This window comes from Camponotus floridanus, unplaced genomic scaffold, assembly GCF_003227725.1.
Source record: "Camponotus floridanus strain SB8 unplaced genomic scaffold, Cflo_v7.5 scaffold81, whole genome shotgun sequence".
Classification (NCBI taxonomy): domain Eukaryota; kingdom Metazoa; phylum Arthropoda; class Insecta; order Hymenoptera; family Formicidae; genus Camponotus; species Camponotus floridanus.
This window is the reverse complement of record NW_020229851.1, coordinates 540,073-560,283: the sequence shown is the minus strand read 5'-3', so window position 1 is coordinate 560,283 and position 20,211 is coordinate 540,073. Positions and strand designations below refer to the sequence as shown.

The following is a 20,211-nucleotide window of genomic DNA, read 5'->3' as shown; positions in this document are numbered from 1 at the left end:
GCGCGTGTGTATAATATTCGGAAACTTACAAGAAAAAAATTACATCTCGCCGCGTAATTTAAGACGAGACCACAAGGCAAGAGAGGCGCTCTCGCGTGTTACGGCCCGAGTTCTAATTAAGCCGCAAACTTACGTATCCCGCGCGGTTTAACCGCGTTAAACAATCGCGAGCATCGCGGCTGCCTGGCAAGTAATTGCTGCCGCGCAAGTTACGTCCGATGATACGTAGCGTGCCGCTCCACCCACCGGCGCTTTTTCCCTATCTTCATTCCACGTAACACGACAATCTCATAACCGTATATTTAACGTAACGAGGCTGCGCAGAGTGGATATGACATAAAGAGAGTAATCCGAAATGCAGGCAACGCATTTTGCGCACGCTATCGCGTATGCATGCGGGGACCGCTGATGACGGCGGCAACGGCCATCTGAAAGCGAAGGTCGGCGAATCTATGAAGTTGTTGGTCACGCTTCTTGGATTCATTCGCCTCGTTGGATCGGGGCAATCCGTTTTCCACCTTGTTATCGTCGGCTAGTAATCCGAGCGTCTTTAATTACACACCGGAAGCGAGGCTTGATTGAGACTAATTTTTTTGCTCCGGGACAAGGTCGCAGGAACACGATTGTATCTTTCTTCTCTCCTTTCTCTTCCCTCTCTCTTTCATTTCGATTTATCTATAAAACTATCGAGCAACTCGTAGAGCGACGTCGACTTGGATTATGCGTTGAATGAGCCGCCATTTACGAAACGTTCCGTACATTAAACCCGACATTTAATTCGATATTCCGAGACTCGCCGCGTTCTCGGGCACACGGTATCTTCGTGGATTACCCAAGATACAGTTCGCTACCGAACTCTAGCTTCGCTTGTAATCCTCCTCGATCAGCTCGTGTCTCCCGGAAGTGGCGCGTTGTACCTAGAGGCATTTGGATCTTGTTCGGCCTTCCTCGGCAGTGATTTGCAATTCGCGACACTGACGCCGGTTTAGCGCGGCAGCTGTTGCTACAGAAAGAGGTCCGGCGAGCGAATCGGTGTTATCGGGCGTCTCGCAAAGTCTTGAAATGCACTGAGAAAAAGAGAGAGAATAGAAAGAGGGGAAAACAAATGTTTTCTATGAAGAAATACTCATCTCCGACGAATAACGAAGTAGTTATAACGCCTAACGGTCCACCGATGTAATAATGAGGGAGAATTTAAGCGTGAGACTAACGTATTAAGGTCGTTGAAAATTTTATAATGCGTCTCTTTGTTTCGAAGACGAACTTCATTGCACCGGCTCTGGCCTGCTAAACGTTTGAATTACGTTTCTTGCAGCCGGTTCGCGGAAGAATGTTTTCTGACGTTTACGACACCGGCCAGGAACTTAGTTTCGAAGTCGCGTCACGCGCCTGTAACGTCACATTAAATCTCCTACTTACTGTAAAAAGCCCGTGGACAACTTTAGTGTTTGCGCTTCACCGCGAGATATTCGCATACGATAACACGGTCTATAGAAATCAATATCGTCAAAACTTTTGTGCACCGTGTATAACTTGGGGGAAATATTTCGTATAATGATCGTATCAGTAAATTGATACATCTTGAGAGGAGAGCGCGCCATGAATTTAATCAATTTTCAACTCATCAGTCAGCTTTCGTGTATAAGATAAATTATATCTATTCTCTAATTCACGCGAATGTCTCGTTCGATTAATTCCGATCATTTCAATAAATGTATCAAAGTTGTCGGTATTATACATTAATCTGTATCATTGTCAGCAAATAATATACAGAATAAATCTAGACGAATAAATTGCCACGTTAAACATGTTTCATTATCAATTAATTTTAAGATAAATTTTTTTGCTTCGCGCAAAACGATGCATGCATGCAAATATGAGGTGTGATTACTTTATTATAATATTGATTTATAATATTGATTTATTATAATATTTATTATTATAATATTGATAAATTACACGAAAAATCGTATGCTTGAGGAAAGAGAGAGAGAGCCAACAATTGGGCATTATTGCGTCTAGCGCTTATTAGCATTAGTGCAGCGGATAGGAGCGTTGCTTCATAAGTCTAAAGTGAAGCACTTGCCTCCATTATGGGGTCTCGAGCCGATCTATACGTAGCAATACGACGCATCGTGCACCTGCGCGTATGTACTCGCCCGCTAACGAGCCTGTAATATTTACGTCATCTCCAATACGCGAAGGTTGTTCACATCTCTACCGCGCCGGACGTGTAATCGAGAGGCGGGAGTCCCGTAACGAGCACCCGGACTTTGGTTAAACCTCCGGGCGACGGAAACGCTGCCTCATCAGCGTGCGCGAGTCTCCTCTCTTCCTCGGATCTTCTCCCTGCTCGCGAGTCTCTTTTCTTTTCCTTCTAATCTTCCCGCTACTCTCCCCGTCTCCTTTTTACCGCGCGCGTATTTGTACGACAAATTATAATTGAATTTAATGACCTTCCCTCCACCCTCACTCGATTATCGTCTCATCTTGCCGCGATTATTTGCTCGTAGAGCCCTCCGGAATGCTCGAGTAACGCATGATATGGTCGAATCTTTCTTTTTTTTTTGGGACAATTAGTCCCGTAATGGGATCTATAAAAAGTTAGATTTAAGAGATTCATTATCACGGTACTTTGCGTTTGTACGAAATCTCCGTCATTACCTCGTAATCGCGCCGCCCTGCTGCTGATTATTCCAGTTTCAACTCATCTCCTTTCTTTGGGAAATAATTCTGCAACGTGTAGAGCGCAATTAATTTTGTTGGCAGATTTTATGATGGATTTCGATAGAAAAAGTAAGATAGAGAGAGAGAGAATGCGAAACACGTCGTTTTTTTTACTATTGTCTTCCATTCAATCGGTGTAGCAATAATTATCATCATCATCATCATTACATCTCATTAATAAATATTCGCCGTATTATTAACATATATTTACATTTATATAACATCGATGTTCTTAATCTTAATTTTTAATTTAAGTAAGATTTTTGCTTCACACACCTTCGACGTGCATTTATTAATATATAAGGAAACACCTTCAAAATAGGTATGCCTTTAAATTAGCTTCTATAATTTTCTCACGATGTTTCGTATTCTAAATTCTTATCGCCGAAACTTCCGGACATTGTTCATGTCGTTATCGCGATTAAAACGCCCACGCGATTAAAATGTAGTATGCAGCCCGCCCACGTTGAACTAGAATTTCGGTGGAACTAACAAAACGCTAATCAATTCAGGAAGCCAGATGAGACGCCCGATTAATTATTTTATTAAACAAACCGCCCATGGCAGAGATAAAATTTAGTGAAATGTTTCGGGATCCACCCATTTCTCTGCCTGTGATTTCGCCTTCTCCGTCCTCTTCTCGCTGCTCTGTATTATTATTACTTCTTGCCCCTTCTGTTAGGTCAGCCCAATTTGTTAGAGCCGATTTTCCCTCGAGCCATTCATCTCTACTAAACGTTTTCGTGCCCGTAATAATGGACTTTCTACCCCGCGTCATATAACCAGCATCTGCTGGTGGTCCCGTCTCATCTCTCGTTTCTGAGATCGTCGATTTGGCCGAATACCGGTCAACCCGAGTACCGCTTCGCGTCGGTCAGGGCGGTCTTGTTCTCCGCGATACATCTGGTATCTCCGGAAGGGCCTCGGGCGGCCAATTATTTTTAACTCGGGAACGTGTGTTTAGTGTGTTTCGCCGCGTTCCAAACGGGCCGCGCTCTCCTTAACTCGCGAGCACAATCCTCGAGTGTGTCTCCTCCCTCTCAGTTCGTACGAGTCATCATCCCTCTTCCTCGCCGCCGAGGTAACCGTTAATTCTTCCGAGGGCACTCGAGCCTCGAGTCCCACGCATATGTTGGAGGGAATTGAGCGATCCGACCGAGCACGGACCATCTTGCCTTGCACCGTTAACCTCGCGAAGGTGGCATGAGTGTATGGATGTGTGTTATCTTTTTTTTCGACCGAGGTGATGAACGCTGCTCTGCCCTCTCCCCCCCCCCCGGGCTATTAACATCTTTCCTTCTACTTAAAAATTGTGTAACCTCGTGGTTATATATAATGCGAATGAATCATGTCTGCCCTGTATAAGGGCATGGCGTAAAATCGACATCGCCTCTTCTATGAGATTGCGTTCTTATAAAGGATAAATAGCATCTAATGCATATATACGTGTACCTAATGCATATATACGTGTATCGAATGCATATACGTGTAAAAAGATAATTCTAACTTACAATTAATGATGACTGACTGTTTACGAAATATACCGTCCAGAATGTAAAATAATTTATTGGAATTTATTCTATTTTTATATAGAATTTTATATAGAAATAAAAATTTATATTTTTTTAGATATTTATTATTTATTTTTTACATAGAATACGCAATTTATTATTTATTATTTATTTTTTATATAGAATACAAGAATTTATATATTTCATCAAAAAAATTGAATTAAAAATCTTTATAGAAGAAATTGAAAATTATTTAATTAAACATTTAAATAAACATAAAAAATAAAAAAAATAAATCTGATGTTTAATACTAAGCGAAGAAAGAAAGAAATGTGCTATTAGAGAATGATAATCACAAATGTGCATTCTCTCTCAAATTCACAAGCTCATCCTAAATGGCAAGCCCTCTTTTCCGGGTTTAAACGGACGAGGTCCTTTGACCTTAAGCTGGTAGTCAATGACCGATTATATGTAGATTCCCTCCTCCCGCTCGCATTAGCTGGGGTCACGAACGTTGTTTCTGCGTGTCTCTTTGCCGTAGAACTTTTTCGGATAATCTCACTTCGCAAGCGAGACGCGCAGGTCTCTCTCTCTCTCTCTCTCTCTCGTCGGCGAAGACGACCGTATACGTACCTCCGCGAGCCGCCTACGATCTATGAGGCTAACGGTGCCGGCAGCAATTAATTTCACTCGTCCACGTGGCACTCCCATTCACGCCCGAAGTCTTCAATTACCGTTCGTGGTGAGCAGCTTGCTCACACGTGAATAAAAATAATATATATACGTATACATATACAACAAGGAGCGAGAAACCGGAAAAAAAGAGGGAGAGCACATACTCACACACTCAGCGTACGTATGCATTCGCGTTCTGCTCTATTCGTGTAAAACGGATGTTCACCTCTGAGAGCGCATAATTTTCCGACGGAGGGAACTGATGGAGAACGGTAAGAAGGAAACGAGAAAGGAAGTCAGCCAGAAAGAATCAGCGACTGGGAGTACGGAAGAAACGGAAGGTGAAGAGGAAGGTAGCGCAATGTATGTGTGTGCGAAGATGCAAGAAACGAGAGAGAAGAAGCACGCGCGCCCCGCAAAATAGAGACCAAAACAGGGAAAAGGAAGGGGTAAGAAGAGAGAGAGAGAGAGAGAAAAGGGGGCAAAGGCAGAAGAGATAGAAGATGGTTTGCGCTTCCATGAGAGCGACCAGACAGTCGGGTAGGTGTACCCAGGGGGCTATTAACCGTTCGCAAACAATGATCTAGAAGCGGAAGTGGCTGCGCTCTCCCCGTCGCAACGTCTTATCAGAATTCTAGTCGAGACAGAAACGAAGATGGAGACACACAAAGTGAGAAGGGTACAGATATATAGGGAAAAGGGAGAGAAAGAGCTATCCAGAAACGAATGATGGAATGGAGGAGGAGAAGGGGGATCTCTTGTTCTCTTTTGAGAATCCTCCTAATTGAGCGGTTTGTGCAACGAGATGCCGTATTCGCGGTTAGTATCGGAATAATTCTCAAATGGATGGCACGGATGTTACGATTATCGTATAATACCAACTGGAAATATCGCCAGTGGCAACTAGTTAGTCGTTTCGATGCCAGAAAAGGTTCTTGGATTAAGATCTATGACGATATATTGGCTATTCGCAGTATTCATTAGCTTGCACACTCCCTTTGGTCGCCTCATTATTTTATCCTACACATGAAGAATCGCGAGTTAGTATCTCAACAAAATATTTTTAGCAACAATATTAATGCTCATCATTTTTATTCTAAATGTATAGGCGTTATATATATCATTGCACGCGTGTGCTCATGCATATACACATCGATGTGTATCTTCTTTGATCATTTTTACGTTTCGCATTGTTTATACGTATATATTTTTCAATATCGATAAATATAAACCGTGCTATAGTCGCGAAAGAAAAATGCGGGCGTTATCCATGATACGAGAACAGAAAGGATATTATCACGCTACATTCTATTTGCTACGTTGTACTTTTTTTACTTACAGATCTACCAAATAGATAAATCGCGAAATATCTTTTCTGAATTTACACATTGTATGAAATTTTCATACAACATATCTTTTAATTGAATCGCTACGCATTATTTAAACAAATATCATATTGTAATTTTGGTCCTACATTTATTTGTCTCCTTTTTTTCTTTAAAGAGATATTTATTTATTTTTTATTTAAAGAGATATTATCCTTTTTTTTCTTTAAAGAGATTTTTTTCTTCAAAGTGACATTTTTCGAACGAGTATATATTACGTTTCAAGAGAAAAATAAATCCTCTCTTTCCCATGTTGGATTAACATATTTAATCAATTATCGAATTGAGACCTCGAACAATTTCGCTTATTTAAATATCTGAAAACTGTTTGAGCACTTATGTTGCATTCAAACTGAATAATACACAATATCAAATTTCTCTAAGATATAATGATGAACTGGTTAGACGACGATATCCTTTCGTGACCGTTTCTTCACGCTAACGGGAAATGGAAGCATTCTGTTGCGAACGCGGTCGAATCTCGAAATTCGCCTCAAGCCGATCGTGCATGTGTGAAATGTACGAATTATGAGCCGTTACCAAAAAAGCGTACGTGACCGGACGTAGATAGTTATCGAGATGAAGGACGCGCGTCCGAGATCAGCACGATTATTCTGATGAGCGCGATACTACTTACATACACGTGTTGAGTGCGCGATTACCAGCATTCGTGCTTCATTTGGAGGGAAATTTAAGGACGATCGTGCTAGATGCAACGGTTGATCTGTTACTTTCTCACGCGGTAATGATGAGTTTCTTCCTCGGTAATGCCGGATCGGGCTATGCCCCTCGGAGTTTTACGACTTCTCGGAAACGCACACTTGAATGAGCACCGTCACTTCCTCCCGCATCGATAACTTTTAGACGTGGGGGATTTCCGCGCAAGATGACGCGATGAGTTAGAGGGGGGAAAGGGAAACGAACATAGTATTCTGATTTCGCTTCGCGCATAGCAGTCGCCTTGTAAGTACATACGCGTGCGGGTGTGTACCGTTACAACAGCGAGGCGGTTGTTAATCCTCGCAGCTGGTACTCGTTGCGAGTACCATGCTTCGGGAGAAGGGGGAGGAATATATACTATCGTCACATTTCATCGATCATCTTTTCAGGGAAATAGTACTTCCAGGAGATTGCATTTCTGAGAGAACAACTTATATTACCCTTGCAGTTTTCTCACCATTTTCCCGGTGGGAGCTAACACGCGAGTGCTCGTTAAGTCCCCCTTTAGCAGGACTCGGTCAAAGTATTAAGCAAGAAACATATATGCGCTATCGAGCAGTGCATTCGCGATAACTTTTTTTATCTTTGTTCTTATTTATCCGACAATGGCTACTCAAATCATAAAATATATGTGATGAAAAAAATAAACGTGGGTACCTGGTGGAAGAAATTTATTTTTAAATAACATTTCAAACGGCTAAATAGTTTATTATTTTAGAGAAAATTTATTTTTTTTTGTACATGTATATTCTATGATATATAGCAGCAAAATATTGATATTATAAAAAGCTGCACAGCATGGTTTTCACATTATGCTTTGGAAGAGAAAGTTGAGTTTTCATGTTCGTAATTTAATTTGCGAACAATTATCTGACATTGCAATTTGTAACTCTCAAACGCTAGCAGTCAAAGTTCCCGGGCGCTTGATCATGCGACTTTTAAAGCCAGTCTGCTTTAGCGAAAGTACCTGCGTTCCCCTTTGTGTGTAAATTCACCGCGATATATTGAAAAACTTATATAGAAACCAAAATTTACATTCGTGTATTAAATTCTTTTCCAATCGTACGTGCTATTGAAAATCTGAGAAGGTGCCCTATAATTCGACACAAATCGATTCTGAATAATCACAAAGGAGCAAAAGTATTATACACGTCAAAGTTAGATGCAAGTTGCGCTTATAAAACGTTTACGTACAGTATTTACTTTTGCAATATTGCATAATTGAGAGACATATTTATATACGATAATTTTTCAACTGGAGAAGATCGAAAATTAAGTTTACATAATATCAGAATAAACTTAGAATAGAATTTATCGATAAATATGTATGTTATTATAATTTAAATTCAGTTGCAATCCCATTACGAGCTGTTATTTGAAATTAAAATAGCACTGATGCGCATGAGGAAAAAATTTTAATTATAATTCTAACAGCGAGCGAAAATAATATATTTAACAAATTCAATCATACAAGTTTTAAAAGTCTTTTTTTGATGAATGTCCAGGATGAGTGCCATCCAATCAATTAATGGATTGCAGCAGGACGGGCATATATGCGTAACAGTCGCCATCATGTCGATAACGTACCATTGATAACATAACACAATAATTTACTATCCTCTACGATTCCGCGATAGTAGAAGAGATAGTCACGGTAGCTTCAGATTGACAAGCATATACGGACTCTAATTGAAACATTAATCTCCTATCTGTAAGAATCTTAATGGCAGCATTAAAATGTAGCACGTAACAAAATAGAAAAAAAAAGTAGCAGTTCTTATAATTGGACCTGCCTGTTTCTTCTCTTCAAGAGAAGGTTTCTAAGAGATGATAAAGACCGAGCCTGATATATGCATAAGAACGTCGCTTTGTTTTTCGAAACTACTTTAATTATTCACGAGTAAGCAAATAGAAATCTTGTTTACTAGATATAGCTCGTCTTCTTGATAACTTCTCTGCCACCCGCTGTCGCTCATTTACGAAAACTCATTACCATCCCGATCGCGGTAAAACTTCATTGATTATCTGCTATCTTCAGCCGGCGGCCCGGAAGTATGCAGTCAATCATGCGCTGATAGATATTCGACGGATATAGGAAATTAATATATATATAAATGTACGTGTATGCACGCGACCTGGTATACGTTCTGACGGATTTATTGATACACCTGAAGAGAGCCCACGTGAAAAGCTGTCGTTTGAGCTTGACGCTCGTTAGGTTGAGTTTCCACAAATAGGCGAACGTAGCCGGAGATGCTAAACGCATCCATTAATCGCGTTCACGTCATCTCGTAAACATATACTTGATGAATAATCCGTTATGCAGGAGCGATATATCGGGAATAGCCGATCGGTATTCCTTTTATACGATTTTCGCTAACGTTGAAAGACACGAATGCGCATCATAGCTTTCGCGTCTCGCATCTATGTCGACTTCGCATCCTCTCAAGGACGAGATCGCGCGCACGCATGCTTGACATCAATGTCGCTCATCCTTTCTCTATGCGTATCTGTGCGTACTATACAATTCGATCGGAAGAAAGTAGTGTCATTAGCGACCCGTGGTGGTTCGTTAATATCCTCCCATATGCGACGTAGGCGCTTATCGATGGCTCCGCTATCGCGGTAAATGTCGCGTCGAAATTATCCACTCGTTAATATTTCATCGACATTCGATTAACGTCAAGCCCAGAGCATACGCGATATGTTCAGTTTTACTGGCGATGATGATTTATCGCTCGGTCACGGGTGAGAAAATTCGTGCGTTCGTTCCATCGCGCGAGTCGACAATCGAGAGCGTCCAAAGAAACGAAACCTCTCTCGCCCGAAGACGGAAAATTATTTGTGTAACTTGTACGGGCTATTAAACATTACGGGGAATTTCTTCGTAGCGATGTATCGTATCGATAACTCGATGCCACGCTGATGGCATGAGAAAAGGTAAACCAAGATTCGCTACAGGTATTTATCGCGATCATCTTGCCATCCATGCTCGATTAGCTATGGAATTGGGGCAGAGATATTAGTCCGAGCATGCCGTGATTTTTTTCTCGATCAAGGCCGTTGCGTTTACCTTGGAGCTTGAAAAATTATTGCGTAATTTAGTTATTATTATGAAAAATTAAATGCTCAAAAATTAACCAACTGTTTGCCGTCTTCGGAAAATTGTTGCTCCATGCATGTTTATATTACTGCGCACACTTTCTCCATAATTTTTTTATTAAAATTAAAAATATTACTCGCAGATAGTTCTTAATATGCATACATGTCATCTGCTGTATATATACAATGTATAAAAATAAAATGAAATTGATAAAAAGAAACATAAAATATTTTGTTGCTCGCTACGATACATCGAAAGCGATCCCGTTTTCTCGCGACATATCAAGTTATCAATAACGTCCCAAGCTGTCGCAATTCAACAACTGCTCATCGGAATCCGATTTATTCCTGGTAAAACCGTTGAAGCGTTTTAAGTAATCAATATCGCGCCGAAACGTCAGTACGCGCTGATAGGACAAATCTCATTATCCTTCGCTGCTAAGGCCATTGTGCAGCCGAACTTCATTATCCGAACTAATTATTTCAAAGTTAGTCGAACAGTTCGCCACAATGTAATGGCGAAGGAAACGGTCTTAGTACCGAGAGGTCTCGAGATAGAGCGGCGGGAGGAAGATTGTGCAAGAGAGGGGGACAAGAGGGTGAGATAAGGGGGAGTGAATCGCGCGAAGGAGAACATCGCGCAGAGAACATAATATCGCTTGGTACAAGGCTCTCCTGCCTTTGTTGCCATTCATTAAGGTAATTACAGGAACCGATTTTCCCGCGAATGCCTGGGCGCGAGTAAGAATTGAATACTGCTGCACTTGGCATAGAGTGTATGTAATATATATGTATGTAAAGTTTTCCGACGCGAAATACCGCTCCAAAACTGCGTGACGAATAACGATCCGATGAGCTCTTAAATTATCTACGTGATCTTATACTAAATCAATTGCTTCATCTCGGTCAATATCCGAAGCTATAAACATTGGGATTAAATTCCGAATCTAATCAAGAAGCTTATATGTTAACGTCAGCTGCTAATCCAGCGGGATACGCATCAATGTTGTTACGCGTCTAGAGGAATACGCTCCCATCACATGCAAATTGCATTATAAGTTTTTTTTATCCAATGTAAAGATGCAGAATTATATTTAACAGCCGTAGTTTCTGTCGGATTTATATTTTGACTCGGTCTTTAATTTAACATCTTTGTTAATGAAACGAGTGAAATCAATCGAATACATATCGTGATAAGAATATTTCACTTTTACGTAAAAATTAGAAGAACTTTCATAGAAAGACAAGCACCTGTCGTTTCTTTGACACAGAGAGAAAAACGTATTTTCTCCTGAAAACTGAATCAGAATAAAAAGCGATTTGTCAGAATCTTGTAAAGGCGAGCCGACATATTATAACAGTCAGAATCTGACGTATGAAAAATGATATTGAATGATATTCGCGTTAACATGTACGAGATGTTTCCACATGTTATCAATCTCTTACTATATACGATTTTTAGTTCACTTTTTGCATCACACAACACTTACGGCATACATCTATATAGATGTTTCCAATAATAAAATAAATATCGCGCCATAAGAGGAAAGTCGTGCGATTTATCAGTAGGGAATGGCATATTGCGCGCACTCTCCATTTTGTTTCTGAGATATATAAAAAGTATTATATTCGATTCTTAATCAAGCGTGCGATCGATAGCACACACCAATGTAGACGTACACTTATCACGTACAAACTACTGATTCGAGGGATCGTTCTATTACATACGACTCTCATTAAGTGTGTGTCGGAGCTCTTCTATCGGTGCAGGTAAGATTACGCTACCAGTGAAAACCGTTACCTTCTTTATGCAATACCGTTTCTCCTCACAGAATTCTACTCCGCGTTCACCATGAAAAAGCCACAATATATATACGTATACATGTACATAAAAAAAATTTTATATATATATATATAATATATAACTTGATGGTTCTCTCATACTGTTATACGTCACGCACAGTTCAATTGGCACTACTATATGGATATTCTTGGCGTACAAACAGTCTTTCGTACAAAAGGATAAGATGCGATGGGATGTTACAAGCGTCTTTTCGTCTCCTTACGTTATACGAGAGAGAACTCTAAAATAGTTTTCGTTTCAATTTATATCGAAAGTCAACTTCTCATTGAATACCGCTAAAGTACTATTACTCAAAAAGAAAGGCCTTTCCAACGTCGGACATGTCGTAATTCCGTTTCATTCTGTCCAAGTATCGCGCGAGATACGAGGTCAAGGAAATTGCAGGACGTCCTCGCGACAGGACGCGATCCGACGTAGCGCGATTATGCAATGACATTTGCGCGTGCATTGATTCGAGGGACCAATCATTTATTCCGGATCGCCATCGGGGGCGGAAGATCGAAATTTCTCTCGAGTGTGCGAAATCGCCGAGACGGAAAATTGTTTTTCCGCGATTCGCCGTACATAGTTGTACGTTACACGTCGCTATAACTGCCGTCGCGGATGGAACTTTATCGATTTCATCGGGAATACAACGCGCATCGTCAGTGGATTGGGGCATACACGTCGTCCAGCAGCCGGCGAGACGTGAAAACGCGAAATGGAAAAACTCGAGCCTGTACTCGGTGCGCGCGACCGGGCGCGGGGACGAGCGAAATTTTTGCATTTAATTGAAACAAGAGACACGCGAGACAAGAGGATGCGATTTTGAATGTTTTTTTCCCTCCCTTCTGCGTCACCGGTCTATCCGGTCGGCGATCCTGATCGTTCCTATTCCCGAATTTTCGGGGTCGCACAGGAGAAAGGAGACCTTTAACACCGACGAGAAGTTCACACTATCCGGTGAAATATCCGTTCCTGCTCGCGCGCACCGGGATGACGCGCAAGATAGATCGTTGCCCGTTTTTATTCGCGCTACGTCGGCGTGGTCCGTGCGACAGCATCCCACCGAACGGATATCTCGGCGACGTCTACTCCGTAACCCGTTCCGAGACGACAGGAAAATGATCGAAATCGCCGTCCGGTGGAATCTCGTCGATCTCCCAGACCTGGAGTCGTGGAGGGTCGCGTCGAACTTTGCGATTTCACTGATATACGAGCCGCTCGATACACTGTTCATCATCCTCGCGCACCTCGGGGAGGAGAGAGGATCCAGCGCGAGGGTACTGCCGGCCATAGAGATGTGTCTTTTCGTCGGATCACGTACCTGGACGATTGCGGTGGCCCGCGCCGGTAGAAACCAGAGTAATTCTGCGGCGTAACGTGGCGGATCGCGTACGCAGGGAAGTCTCTCCTAGGAAGGCACTCCAAGAGGCGCTCTCTCTCGCTCCCGCGTGTCCTTGGACTTGAGCCCCGTTCACGGCCACAACCAACACAGAAATGCTGGGATTGCAAGGCGTGCGGCCACTTTTCCTGCCGGTACCACCAGGTGGGGGGATTTGCCCGGTTGCTGTTGGCAGGTGGAATGCTCAACATCACCGCAACGTACTCACGAATTATTAGTGCGACGGGACGCCTCCGGAGGGAAAGGGAGAGAGGGGCGAGAAGTAGAGACGATGGTGGTGGAGGTGGCGATGGTGAAAGAGTGGGGAAAGGGATACACAGAAGGAGGAAGGTATGGGGCCCTGCGATTCGGACGATCCACCGTGTGATTTCAAGTACGTTCACCGGCTCCACGCTTCCGCGGTTCCGCGGGACGTACCTTTCCGATTTCTGACCCCGCGCGCGAGCTTAAAGCTCTTCCGCGGACCCCCCAATACTCGCGGGCGTCGCGATTTTTTTCATTCGAATTAATTTTTATATTACTTTGTATTTAATGTACGAATTTCCTTCAATATTAAATATTGAATAATCATAAGGATTTTTATGATAATATTTAGTCGACGTAAATTTCAGCAATATATTAAAGTAATCGACTGTTAATGTAGGGTGTTAAATTCATCGAGTTGGTGTGAAATGATAGTACAGATGACGCTTACACCAAAACTATAAATCAATGAAAGCATTCCATAAAACTAATTACTTCCGTCTCTATTATTTTCATATTCTTCAACAGTATGCGTATGTTTAACGAACAAAACTGTAAAATTAGGCTCGCCTCTCGACTTAATAGCAGCTACATAGGCGCAAAAGGCACTTTACTAACTTTATTACTATTAAACGACGTGATTTGAAGTAGCGGATTTAAATTTTATGACATAGTAAGATTATATGCGACATATCACATGCATGCGATGAGTGTATAATGTCGACTCAAACGAAGTTGCGATACTCTTTTATTCATCAACAACGTGATCTGAAATTTCAATTATGTTATTGCTCATTTATTTTCATCGATGGTTAGCAGCATCGAGCGCGTGCTAAAAACGAGATGTAATACTATTCATTCGCAGTTGCAAATATGAATACACCATGCTCAATCGCGCGCGACATACGCATTCGCATCTCTAAAGCTTCGTTGTATTGCATTATCCGATCATTGCCAATTTGTCAAACATTAATGAGAAAGTTAAGTTATTATGATTATCTCATAATGCGTGGTTTTACATACTTATCAGCAAAATTTTTTCCGCAAAATTAAAACATTATCTTTATAAGGGATTTTATATATTTAATTTATGTTATATAACTTACACAAACCTAATATTTATGGTAAAATTTACTAGTCTCTAATTTTGTTGTGTATATATGAAACAATGACCGCGTTAATTTAAGTATATAAGTTTTGATTTGACACTTATTTTTTCTGTTTGATTTTGTATACAATCAATGGGTTTTTTCTTTTTGTCATTGGAAACTGCTATATCTCGAGATATCTTACACGCATACACGTGGAGAATTATGCTTGAAAAGAGATTATTTTACGAGGGAAATGTGCGAGAAAAATAATATTTACTAAATTTATTAGCTTATCAAAAGAAAGAAAGAGAAAATGAAGCTATTAAATTAAATATGTCAATGTTTTATTTAATTAAATGTTTTTATAATTTTAACAGATATAATTCATAACTTAAATTCTACGATAAACATCCGTAAAAAATAATTTACTTGATTTTCAGATAATTTATTACATTAAAATACGTGAGAATGCTGTAAAACAGGAAATGTAATTCGCATGCCGAATATAAAATTTCCACTTGGAAAACACTTCAATTAAACGCATGTTCTCGGAAAAGAGCTATCTGTACGAGACGTTTATTTAACCGGAATACACTGCTTATCTCATTTCAATAGTGTAATTGAACAGCACCTATCTGAACGTCGATTATCATACTCGAAGATTCATATTGCGAGTTCGGTTGAAGAATGCGGCATTGCAAGATGAACGAATTATTACGACGACGAACTGCTAATGAATATCCATTTAGATTCAACCTACAATTAGCGTTTTTCTCTTTTTGGCGCATAATCGAGAACCGCTATCTCAATGTACTTTACACGCGTGTACGCAAATAGCCAGATTTGAAAAGCTCGGAGTTTTCGATAGGGGCATTATGTATAAAGCTGAATCATCCAGACCAGAGTTTTTTGGATGATGAGAGATGCTTGAAATCACGATAAAGTGAAAATGAGATTTCCGCGAGAGATAACAATTTCTTTTATTTGCTCTTATTCTTTCTTATATTTTTTCAAATTTCCAGGCGGGGAAACTGTAGGAATACATGATTAAAAGCTTCATTAGTTTCTGAATAGATTTGTGCATATAAAAAAATCAAATTAAAAAATATTAACTTATATTAATACTTGCAGTCGAATAATTCGTTTGCTGATCACCTTTCTCGCTCCTGAATCGGGATTATAATTATGCAACAGGCTGCGGAAAATTGTTGCCTTTTTCATGAAACGCGGTATCGTGATACGAGCAAGGTTCCGGAATTTCTCGCGATGTTATCTCGGCGAGGAATGACGATTTTATAAATCCCCGTCAACAGATATGATCCCGTTCTTTAAATCGTGCGAATGCGCCACATTAAAGCGTATTAAAACGGATGTCGTAAATTCCGGAGCTACTTTGCGCTACATTGAGCCGCGTAGTGCTAACATGGCATTGAAATCCAAGCAGTGGTCGTTGTCTGCGCGATTCTCATTCTCGACAAGCTGCTCGAAAGCTTTTCGCGACACGCAGCCGTCGCTGCTGCAGCCGCTGATTCGTGATTCCCGCCCGTACATGTGACTCGTGGTCGTCACCGTGTGTTGCCGTCGTTAACCCCGTAACTTATTGTAATCCAGTTGCGCTAACTCGCTTAGTGGCTTAATAGCCTGAGAACTGTCCGGGACTGGATGAACGAGTAAGTAGGACAAACGGCCTGTCGGCGCGATTTGACGGAATATTTATAATTGCGATGCAGACAAAAATTTCTTGATATCACTTTTCAAAGCCTACGGACAGTAATATTTATAATAGTGATAAACATTTATAAAGCTTGTTTTTACGATTGAAAGTATTTTTGTAAATAAAAATTCGAACATTCTGAGACATGATCTTTTTTTGAATAGATAGATACATAGAGAATTAATATGGAAGAAAGAGAATCACACGCAAATTTAGTGAAAATGTTTTGCATGTATTTATATCATCACTTTGGATCAGTATGGTCCAAAGTGATGATATAAATACATGCAAAACATTTTCACTAAATTTTATTATATGTTTATTATATGTGTCAAAAATTAAATTATTTTTAATCGTAAAATTCTTTTGATTGAAATCTAATAAATAGATGATATCAAGTATTAAAATAAAATATATATTGCATAAAATATTGCGGTTATTTTTTTTTATTAAAACTTTTATTTACGAATCACTTTGTATAAAATTGCCTATTAAATTTATGCGGTTATAAATGGATGTGAATTAATATCGCGCGGTTTATGTGTTTACCGCGTTGTTTAAACTTCTCTATATTAATTCTCATTTTACAATTTATGCTGAACGAGTGCGTGTGGAAAATGATGTTATATATACGCAAACGCTTAAGGTGATGATTTCGCGCGACACAGTACTGTTTCACGGCTACCTTTCGCGCGGCGCATCTCGTTTGAAAGATCACGAAGCTCTCGTGCGATCGCACGCACGACAAATTCTCTTGTTAGTGGATTTTGGACGAATTTGTCTGGTTATTTTGCACTGGAATTAATATATTTACGGCACGGACCTCTTGGGATATGAACTGCAATTTTGGGAAGCGGATAAGCAGCGCAACGTGCGCGCGCAGTTTATGAGTGTGTGTTCTCTATATATATGTTATAATAATAATAGTAATAATAATAATAATAATGACAATAATAATAACCTTTGTAGTACAAATGATATTTTGTCCAAAATAATAATAGTAGAACAGTATGCGCTGTAACAAAAGCGATAACGAGGCAATAGATTAATATGAATGTCCCCAACCGTTTACATTAATATATAAACAGAGATAATATATAAAAATATTATAAGATATAAATTTGATATACGATAAATTTGAAATAGTAAAAGAAAATGCTAAAAATAGCAGTAAATAGAATTGATAAAAATAGAAAACGGAATAAAATAAAAAGCGAGATTTTATACCTCCTTGCGAGCAACATAGACGATTGTTACAATTCGCAAAGAAAAAAGAGGCATGTATAAATTTCTTTTACGTACACAGAATATAATTAGAAATTATAGTTGTGTACTTCAAAATTTGGCGAATTTTCGAAACTTATCGTTATAATGAATTAAAGCTGCTTGCAACAAGAAATAACATTACGAATGAATAAAGCGCGAATACATTTTTATATAATCTTGTGTAATCAGCGACTTTAATTTTTCTAAAATATTGAAAACGTTATTCACACACAACGGATATATATATGTATATCGATTGCGGTAAACCGATATCTAGGATAAAAAATGAATAATCCAGTAAAAAAAATACGTGTAAATGAAAAATCCGTAAAGCTGGATTTTTTAAATTCTGAAAAATTTATGGGTGGTTTTTTTATGCTTGCATGCACTGATTTTTTCCCCATATTCATCCTGTTTATTTGCAAAATGCATATACAGTACCGGTAAAAAATATATCACTTTTTTTAGAATAAATTCAAAGTGTATACATTTAATAATTAATTTTTCTTAAGTTGCTGTGATCATTATTTAATGAAAAGACTATTGTTAAGTAATCTATACCTACTATTAAAATATGTGATTAAACAGAAATATATACACTTTGAATTAAGTTATTCTCAAAAAACATAAAGATGATATATTTTTGGCCGGTACTGTATATATATAATCGTGTACATCACAATATTTTAATTTTTTATAATGTATTCAAATCAACATTAAGAGATAATACTATGAGATTTAGCATTATAATCAACCTTGTGAAATAGGTTGTATCTCATGTTTCTAGTCAACTCATAAAATGTTCAGCAAAGTTAAATTATAGTAACACGCTTATGATTGCTTTTTGTGGAAAGGCCTTAACATGGATAAATAAATCGATAACGATTTGTTTTACATTTTGTTGCTCTCCGTCTCTCTCTCTCTCTCCCCCCTCTCTCCCCCCTCTCTTTAATCGTTTAAATATTCTGAGAACGTTCTGACTCATATAACAAGAGTCACTGCAAACATTGGAAGCTTACCTTTATAATATGTGAGATTTTATATATATATATATATATATATATATATATATATATATATATTTGTGTATGTGTATGTGTGAGACTTTAAATCGATTATTAATATAATTATAATGATTCACTGGCGGATCCTGGGGGGGGGATTAAGGTTAACCTCCCCTTGCAAATGAAAAGAAATTAATTTTGCTGAATCCGCTTAAAATATATACGTAAAGAAAAATAAAGCTAAGCATGAATATTAAATCAAATAATTTTGCAGAAATTTCTCCCCTCCTATTATCGATGTCAGGATCCGCTAATGTAATGATTTATATATTTTAAATTAAATCTGCAATTTTGGATATGGTTTTTTAATTTGCGTTTCCACATATAAATTATTTTTTGACAAAAATTCTTAGTAACTAATTTTTCTCCTGGAATGGAGTCAGTTTATAACAAAAATAATAATCTATAAATTTTGTGAACTCTTCGCAGAGTTTAACAAATTTACATTAACAACTTTTTGTTTTATGGCTTAAGACAAAATTGATATATATTGTTGTTTGCATACTTTTGTTCTTGCATTTAATAGTTATATTTTAAAACAGCCATTAGCAATTTATTTTTTTATATTTACGACTCAATTATGTATTCATTCTAAGTATTATAAACACGATTGATTAAATTCATACTTTATATTACAATTAATCGACTATATTACTAAATCATTAAATTCATACTTTATATTAGAATTAATCGACTATAATGCAATTAAAAAGCTAGCGCTAGAAAATTATATATATATTTGTATATGTAATACAATTTTCTGTTATAAAAATTTTATTTAATCAATTTATTTATTTATTATGTTATACTTTTTCATATTGTAATTTATATTTATCGAATATTCATACACACACTACCATATAAAATGTTATCAATTTATATCTCTTTGTTTTTGGTTACGCCAATTTTGTTATGTAAATTATACGCAATTGAATAACGAATGCTATTGTTAAACGATATTGTTTTATAAAAATTCTACAATCTATGGTATAAAATTAACGAGTATTTTTCTAATCGATATGCAAAGGATTATTTAAAAAAACAGGTCTTAATCATAATTAATCGAATTGTCGATAAACACACTTGTATTATCAATGAATTAATAGTAGATTTGAATCGAAGGAATTAGATTATATTAAACGATATTCAATTTTTGCATATTTTGCATTTTATACAAAAATGTGTGATTATCGTGTGATTATCTTTATATATATCGTTATATCGTGTGATTATCTTTATATATATCGTGTGATTATCTTTATATATATCGTTATATATCAAATATATATAACTGTGTATATATAATTAATAACATAGAATGAAATAAATTTATAAAAGTATATGTAAACGCGCATTGTGCATCTCTATCCTATTTCGAATAATCCCAGTAGGGTATTAAACTGCTGATGGACACGACATTTATCCTCTTTCTGGACCGTCAATATCCTATGATAGATATAATGAT

General features: G+C 38.3%; 2 protein-coding genes across 3 annotated transcripts in view; one reads left to right on the top strand and one right to left on the bottom strand.

The window, feature by feature from the left end:
* LOC105256674 overlaps positions 1-13,478 on the bottom strand; it is a 175,761-nt gene extending 162,283 nt beyond the window's left edge. The window contains exon 1 of the mRNA XM_011266805.3: positions 13,291-13,478. The gene's annotated coding sequence lies outside the window, so the exon portion shown is untranslated. The remainder of the gene's footprint in view (positions 1-13,290) is intronic.
* The window catches only part of LOC105256678 (autophagy-related protein 16-1), a 406,486-nt gene that overhangs the window by 327,710 nt on the left and 58,565 nt on the right, over positions 1-20,211 (top strand). The window lies entirely within an intron of this gene.